This window comes from Arachis ipaensis, chromosome B04 (genome assembly GCF_000816755.2).
Source record: "Arachis ipaensis cultivar K30076 chromosome B04, Araip1.1, whole genome shotgun sequence".
NCBI lineage: Eukaryota > Viridiplantae > Streptophyta > Magnoliopsida > Fabales > Fabaceae > Arachis > Arachis ipaensis.
The window spans coordinates 83,903,539-83,912,939 of NC_029788.2; the positions used below are offsets into that span (position 1 = coordinate 83,903,539).

Genomic DNA, 9,401 nt, shown 5'->3' on the forward strand with positions numbered 1-9,401 from the left:
ACTACTCTAATATATCAATCAAGAATGGACATCAATGACTCAAGGTCACCAAAGTCCTCAATTCTAAGCCAAGAGTGAGGACAAACTAAGTAAAAACTAAGCCAAACATTTTTATCAAACACTTGGTGTACATGAAAATAAAAGCATATTAAATTACAATAATAATAAAATCTAAAGCTACCAAATGCAAGAAATTAATAATAACTAAAGAAAGCAATAATAACATGGAAACATAAATTTGCATTAAATGAAATTAAAGTCAACAAGAGTGTTCATAACATAAAAGTGACAAAATGAAGGAAATAACAAAAGAAATGAAGAAGATCAAGACAAAAGAGTATGAAAACATAAAGGAAACTATACTAAAACAAGAATTAAGGACTGAAATTAAAGAGAAATTAACTAAGAAAACCTAAATTCTAGAAATAAGGGGGAGTTTCTCTCTCTAGAAAACTAAGACAAAAACATGGAAAAATCTAAACCTAATTGCTCCCCCTTGCTTCCTCTTGCATTAGAGTTAAAATAGCTTCAGAAATGAGTTGGATTGGGTTTTGGAGGCCCAAAATTCACTGCCAGTGAATTGCATTAATGAGGTCACGTGCTGGCACTTGTGCGTACGCACACTTTCTGATTTTTCCACTTTGTGTACGCATAACTGCATGCTTCCACTGTGCACACGGACACATAGTTGTGCACACGCACACTTGTTGAAAAGCTCCAAACTCCATTTCTTCATGGTTTCTCCACTTTTGCATGCTTTTTCTCACTTCTTCAATCCAATCTTTGCCTTACAAGCCTGAAATCACTCAACAAACACATCAAGGCATTAAATAAAATTAAAGTAAATAAAATTTAACAATTAAGGGCCTAAAAAAGCATATTTTCACTTTTGAGCACAATTTATGGAGAATTTACAAAACCAAGCTATTTCATTGAATAAGTGTAAGAAAAGTTGATAAAATCTACCCAATTAGAGCAAATAAATATCATAAAATGTGGATTTATCAAATGTATATACTAGGAAAAAAGGATATGTAATTCTTGCACTTTTAAGGAATGATGCACATAACGAAGGAAGTACAGATTTCTAATGTTATTATAACACTTTCTCACTATATATATACAAGTCAAGGAACCTTAAAAAGAAATAAGTAAAACAAAGTACTACTTGATTTTTTCTATAAGTGTTGATTTTAAGTTCTCGATCATATTTTTCTTTATTTTTCTCTACGCTCTTCTTACCTCAAAAGAGCAGTCTTAGCTATTTGCAATCTAGATTGTGTTATTATGATTTTTTTTTATCACATTCTAGATTAGCAAATGCAATTTTGAGTAGATCTTCTAATTTATAATATCTTAGAATACGGATATCAAATCTTGTACATATATGTTATATACATTATTATTGTACTCTTTGTACCTTGATCGTGTAGAGATAAATCTTAGCTTCAGAAGAGTTGAGAAAAAGATTTAAGTTCCTTAAATTTATAGAGACTTGAATCAAGCTTAGCCTGAAAAGGTTTATGGCAACAATATTTATAGTTTTAGATTCTTGAGAATCTAAGCCAAATTTAACTTAAAAGGGCCACAGAAAACAATGTCTTGTAAATACTTATTCAAATAGTGAAACTCCTTGTTATTTTAAGTACAACTCAATTCTTTTCTTGTGAAATTTTTGTTATTTCAACAAAGACCTTATTACCTAATATAAATCATAGCACTCGTAAAAGTACTTTAAATTCACATCATATAAAGTGTAGGTGCAAAACATATCTAGTGCAATAAAAAGTTCAAAGAAATTTTTTTTGAAAGATTTATTTAATTAAGAATTAGGGGTATTACTAAGAAGTATGATGAACACCTTAATTTTTTCTTTGACAATTCTATTTTATGTCCCATAGAAAAAAATAAGATGATATTTATTTATATTCATAAAATAGTCATATAGAATAATATAAACAAAAAATTGTATCAAACCTAGAAACTTCAAAGTAACTTAGGTACTTATTATTACCATAAAGCACTTATTGAACTTGTTATTCTTCTTAGCTTTTTAAGCCAGATAAATCATCACATCTCTTAATGCATAATTCCAACTTTTTTGGGTTATAATCATAAAGTACATTGCATCTAACATAACATTTATTCATATCATTGCATATCTTTTTGCATTTCTTCAATGAATGTTCCTCCAATTGATAGCGTTTTTCACATTGTTTAAAACATACTTCCAAATCAAATGAAATGGTTTTTGATAGAGGCGGCGATGATCTAGACCGTTTGAGAGCATCATGGGACTCAACAATGAAAAAACAAATAAACACTCCAACCACCAATATTACTATTGTATGTATCATACCTTTTCTAGCCATAGTAGATTTCTCTCTTTTCTTGTATTGTGATGTTAAATAATTTACAACTAACCAGACTTTATATAGGTTTAAAATCTTAGTTAATATTATTGTGCTCAATGATTTGTGAAATGAAATTTTTCTCACTTATTAAATCATGTCTCCTCCATTTACCAAGAGGTATACCAATATAAAAAAAAAAACAAAATCTCACAAGTGTTATTTAAGAATATTTTATTATTTTAACTTGTGTAAATTTGCCTCTTGATTCAATATATAAATTCAAAAGATTCACTGATCATAATAATGTTATTTGATTTTGTGTAAGAATCTTTACATATATATTGGAAATCATACAGTTTTGAATATTAAATATTGGTTACAAAAAAGTGAAAGGGTACATTATGCTTAGAAAAATATTGGAAATGTAATATGGATGTGGAAGTTCTAAATTTGGAGGTAGTGTATATGGGTAAGAAAAAAGGATGTTCTTGTAATTTATTAAAAATAACATGGATAACATAGTATCAGAATTTAATGTTTGAAGCATACTCAAAAAATTATTTCTTTGTTATGAGTCAAAGGATTAGAACCTTTGAACAATTCGACCACTTTATTATTTCTGTAATTATTATAAAATTTATATTTTCTCTTCAACATTTATAGATATATGAAAATAATATTTTGATATTAACTATTAAACACCACACACAAAATATAAATGTGTAATTTATTCTATTCACATTAATTACATTTTAATATTTTCTCTCTATTTATTAATGTCTTCTCTCTTCTTATTATAGGTATTCAAACCAACACGTGTAACACCTTAATTACCCTAAGCCTTACCGCTAGCCGTAAAGTAAAGGATAACTAAGTGCCACGACAATTTTAAGGCTTATACATTAATATACATACCATATATAAAAATGAACAATATTACGAGAAGCCCGATGAAGGATTACAGCTCAAAAACCGAGATACAAAAGCGCTAAGCATTCACACGATAACTAAAAGCATAAAGGATAAGATATCGGTACAAGATAACAAAGCAGACGTAGATATATAAGCATAACAGCCATAGAATACTAGCCACAGCCTGCAGAGTTTAGGCCGACTAGTTACATACAAACATAACAGAGTTTTTAGTTAAAATAGCTTATACAACTTATCTCTCAAAGTTAAGCCTCTAAGGAAACATGTAACACCCTAACTTTTAGCACCTCATGATCGCACTAAAAGTTCGGGCGTCACCTACCTCTACTCCTTTAATTTCATACTATATTTATTTAATATTGAGCCTTTGCGAATACGACCCAAAATTTTAATCAAGAAATCGAAAGGAGACTTTATTTTAAATCACTTAACCACAAAAGTGTATATTTACATAGCTTTATGTACATGGACTTATTCAAATATCCTCAAATACAAGTCCTACCTCTCTAAAAACCAAAACAATAAACGATGAAGGGAAAATAAAATCTAACAACTCAACTCGTAAACAAAATCTTCTAAGCTCCTGTAGCTCCGCACTAATACTTTGCACCTGTAGCTGAAAGTGGTGGAAATAGGGGGTAAGAACTGGGGAGTTCTTAGTTGGATCGGGGTTAGATGTTAAGTTTATTTTATATATACTTGGTCAACAATAACAGTCAACAAAGTACAATCCAATCCAATAATTATAGAACACAGAATTCAAACAGTCATTTAGTACACACAATCATAGAAAACACACTCACAAACAAATATGCGCAAACAAGTATGATGCATGTCTATCCTTAGTGCAGGTAAGGAGCTCATCTGTCGGTTTCGACCCGCTCCCAACGTAACCCAGCAACCTTTGTCTGAGTTTGGCTTCTAGTATCATAACATCTGTAAGCAAGCTCTATCTTACAAGTGTGACTCTCTTGAGACGATATATGCAAACATAACCTCTGTAAGCAACCTTGGTCTTACAGGTCAGGTTCTCTCTGGCCAATGTATGTATTGATAACTTCTGTAAGCAACCCCCGTCTTACAGGTGCGACCATCCTGGATTAGCCGATGTATCTTTATAAAGAAAATCTCGATGGACTCACTACCATATCTCTGCTCGCTTTCAGTAGGTAAGCAATCATCTCAGCTCGTTCTCAGTACCAAACAATATCTCTGCTTATCTCCTTTTCTTTTCGTTATTTCTTTCTTTTCTTTTCTATGCTCCGCCCTCCTGTGGTAGGGATCTCTTTCGTTAATACGTTCTTTTATTCCTACTCTCTACTCTCCTGTGGCAGAGGTTCTTTAGATTCTTTTAATCTTTCCTTTTCTTCTTCTTTTTCTGTCTTGTTTTAATATCATAAATCGTCTTCACACTCTTCCCTCATTTCTCCTTAGATGTTTTATGAAGAGTGAATCATAAGGTTCTCAACTTAGATTCGTCTTCTACAGATTTTAAGTAGGTGAATGTTTAATTCTTCTATTCTATTATAGTACAAATTACTAATATATAATATATTTCAAAATTACGTTGATAATAATCTTAATAAATTAATAACAATAATAATGATTTTCTTTATTACTCAAAACTTATAACTTAAGCTTTATTATTAAGCTTTTTATAAATTATTCTAAATCTTTGAGCTTTCTATAATATTTATATTTTTATCGTAACATATTTTATAATTTATTAAAATACTCTCACATATAGTATAATTACTAAAATAACCTTGCATTTTATATAAAGTACCTATTTTATCCTTGACTTCTTAACTATTACCCAAAATATCTCAAAACGTATATAAGTACAAAAATAACTTCAATTTTTATTAAATTACTATTTCAATCTGAAATATGAATTTTATTTTCCTAATTATAAGTTTACCAAAGGACTGAACCTCATGTTCAAAATTCTTCAAGTTTTCAGCTTGAGTTTTAAGTACGTTTTTAAGCTTTACTATTATCGATTTTTTACTGCTTCTCATTTAATCTCTTGGCCATCAAACCTCATCAATTTTAATTAATAATTCTCATTTACAACATCCCCAAAATTATCAAAATAACCCCAGCTATGCTGTTTTTCATGGCCGAACCACAATTCACAACCAACAACAATAATTCAACAAAATTTCATCATAAACTTAATCAAACTCAACTAATAATCAATCAAACCAATATTCACTTATCAAATTCATATTTAATTTTTATAAAATTACCAAACCCTACCTCCGTACGAAATCAAAATACTCGAAACTCCGGAGAAACTTTCTGACCGAGCTGCCGAGGAAGAAAATGTTAGAAATCGTTTGTGCCTCCTAGAACTCCAATTGCAAACAAGCCACGTTTACTCCTTCCTTTTGTTCAATTTGAACCTTGGCCAGGTGAATGGGCTAATTCAAAGAATAATGACATTAGATGATTAAAATAAGTATTGGCTAGGTGTCAAAGTTAATAAACAACTAATAGAATAAGTCATAATTAAATTAAAATTCAATAATCATAAAATTTTATTTAATTATTTTTGTTAAAAAAAATTTTCTTAAAAATAAAATCTTAATATAATATAATAACTCATAAATAACTAATTATTTAATTTTTAAAAATTCAGGATCTTACACAACAAAGTAATAAAGATACAAAAGATAGAGAAAACTATAACAAAATATTCAAAAATATACAAAATAGATATCAGGGATCCTCCGCTCTGTCACCATCACGCAACTCACTGAGGTGGGTTACGACCTGCATATGAAAAACAACAACAGAATATGGTATGAGAACCAGAGGTTCTCAGTATTGTAACGGTACCCAGTAATGTAAGATATAAAGTTTCGGGATGCTTGAGGCAATCCTAGAACTTCACATCAAGCATAGTATTTAAGCTTATAAAACAAGTAAATAAATCCTTAAACAGGTCATCTAACTTAGGGGATTTCTAATCTAACATTTAAACCGCTGTCCCACAGCCTTCGCCAGCTTAACCGCCATGCGATCCCATCGCCACCGCCTACCGAACCTCCCCAATCCTAGAAGAAAACACATATAATTGCATACAAGTAATACATAAGAAATGATCAAGAATAGCAGAAAAATCAAGAAGCAATTAAGCATGTTATACAAATAGGCATAGTATGCAAATTGACAAAGCAAGCAATCATATAGAAAATGCACATGATGAATGTCTGTGCTATTGGCTGTGATATTAAATTGTTGGTTCAACTGCCAACCGGACACATCCCCATCGAGATGTTACCTTTCGGTCACAAATATAAATGGGAACCCCAGGGATATCGTGTCCGGCGCACAGTCCAGGGATATAGTGCCCGACATACTCTTGTGATTCTGAAAGGATGTGAGTGGGATACTCAGCCACAGACCTCACATCTCAACGTAAGCGGAACTAACCACCGCCCTTACACCGCCTCCACGACCTCGACAAGCGGGATTAACCTACCCTCCTTGCCAGGCACATGGCTTCTCAACAATATCAATATAGAACAATATATGTTCATATATCATTCACTGATCACTTTCAACATTCAATAATTCACCATTTCTCTTCGAGTTTGATAAACCACTATTTTATGGTTTATCTTGTGCTAAATTGAGTGATTTTTATCAATTCTTTGCACACTTATTCATATAATTTGCATGGTTTTACAAATCCTTCCTAATTCTGTGATTTAGTTGAAAACATGTTTCTTAGACCTTTAAACTATCAATTTTAATTACCCTTTATTACCATTCGATGCCGTGATCTGTGTGTTAAGTGTTTTCAAGCTTTATAGGGCAGGAATGGCTTAGAGGATGGAAAGGAAACATGCAAAAGTGGAAGGAACGCAAGAAAATGAAGTTTTGAGAAGCTGGCAGCGACGCGTACGCGTGGGCGATGTGTACGCGTGACTAGCGCAGAAGACAAGCAACGCGTATGCGTGGTGTATTTTTTGCCAAGCGATGTGTACGTGTGGACGACGCATACGTGTGACATGCGCCACGTGCAGAAATTGCAGAAAGCACTGGGGTGATTTCTGGGCTCCTTTTGGGCCTAGTTCCAAGCCCGAGAACACAGAATAGAAGCTGCAGAGTGGGGGAAACATTCATTCATTCACACAACATTCATACACATAATTTTTAGGTTTTAGATGTAGTTTTCTAGAGAGAGAGAGACTCTCTAGGTTTTATGTTTCCTAGTTTTAGCTCTTCTTAATTTCAGCATTCTATCTTAGTTTAATTTAGTTTCTCTTCTACTTTTAATTGTTCTAGCTTTATAGTTTATTTATTTCCTTTGTTGATTACTCTATGTTGCTACTTTAGTTTATGAATTCGCATGTTAGATTTGATTTTCCATTTAATGAAATTTGAGGTATTTCATATTTATTGCTTCTTCTATTATTTGTTAGTCATTGATGTTTGCAATTGGTTGTTTGGATCTTATATTCCTTGTTAGTTTTCTATGTTTTTATGTTGTGCCTACCAAGTATTTGATAGAATGCTTGATTGGGTTTTAGAGTAGATTTTCCCCCTCTTGGCTATGGTTGAGTAATTGGAGACTCTTGAATTATCAAACTCCTTTGTTGATTGATAATTGAAGGTTCCTAGTTGATTTGGATCCCTCTAAAGCTAGTCTTTCCTTAGGAGTTGACTAGGACTTGAGGAATCAAATTGATTCATCCACTTGACTTTCCTTCATAGTTAGAGGTTAACTAAGTGGGAGTAATAGACAATTGATGTCACAATTGATAAGGATAGCTAGGATAGGACTTCTAATTCTCATACCTTGCCAAGAGCTTTCTCAGTTATTAGTTTATTTTCTTGTCATTTAAATTCCTTTTTCCTTATTTCAAAAACCCAAAAAGATACTTTTCCATAACCAATAATAAATACACCTCCCTGCAATTCCTTGAGAGACGACCCGAGGTTTAAATACTTCGGTTTAATTTTATTGGGTTTGTTTTAGTGACAAGCAAATTTTTGTATGAAATGATTCTTTGTTGGTTTAGAAACTATACTAGCAACGAGAATTTTTTGTGAATTCTAAAGCGTCAAAAATCCGCTCGTCAGAGTCCCAGACTCGTCATAACCATCATCAGTCCATAATTCCATAACTCATCACATTAATCATCATTACAGTACTCTGCCATCTCACTCAACTAATCCACTTCAATACTCTAGAAACCTAAGTTTCTGTCTTTTAAACATTTTACCAGAAAATATCTAGTTACTCAGTTATGGTATTCTCTATGTTTCAAAGCCTAAAAACAAGCTAAGGCATCTTAGACAAGCATTATGGAAGTTTTCAAGCTTTCTAGGAAGGTAATCCGGTTAAAAACAAGGTTTTCATTGAAAAATAGGGCTTGTGCATTGATGCGTGAGCATCTTTTCTATCTTTTCCTAGTGAATTTACATTTGAATTGTTAAGTTTAATCAAGATTTAATTATCTTTTCGCCACTGTGGATGATACTTTGAGTGTGTGCAATTCTGTTTATTTCAGGTAGCATTCGGATGGATTTGATAGAGTTTCTGTAGAAAAAAAAAGAAAGTGAATGATGTTGTCAACTCTGACCTTCTTGCACTCCAATAGGAATAACTTGAGCTACGGAGGTCCAATTAACATTATTTCAGTGGCGTTGAAAAGTTAACTTCCAGAGCTTTCCAACGATGTATAATATTATACACTTCTTCTCCAGCACACTAGGCCATATTGGCGCCTAACTTGGCTTTTCCCAAGTTAGGCGCCCGAAGAAGAAGTAAAACTCCAATGCTTGCTGCCAGGGTGGTGCCTAACTTCAGAATCCTGAAGTTAGGCGCCAGTGATCATCAATGTGCCTCCAAGCTTTGCTGCCTCATCCATGCCTAAGTTCATAATTGTAAAGTTAGGCGCCAGCCTTGATGCCACCCAATCGTCCCCACGTCCATCAAAGGAAAGCTACAAAGATTTCATTCAATTTTGATTAACACATTAATTTATTTATAAATAGGAAAAGATATTATTTAGTTTTAGAAAATATATTCTTACATTAATTACGATTAGATATAAAAAAGGAAAAAGAATCAGCCCTTCGGGCTCTTCTTTTCTC

The 9,401-nt window shown here is 32.3% G+C and overlaps 1 long non-coding RNA gene across 1 annotated transcript; it reads right to left on the minus strand.

Moving 5' to 3' along the window:
- On the minus strand, positions 315–2,390 carry LOC110270691. The gene is made up of 3 exons (XR_002360333.1): positions 2,360–2,390; positions 1,421–1,511; positions 315–796 (listed from the first exon to the last, which is right to left on the minus strand). It is a non-coding gene; the product is annotated as an uncharacterized LOC110270691 (long non-coding RNA).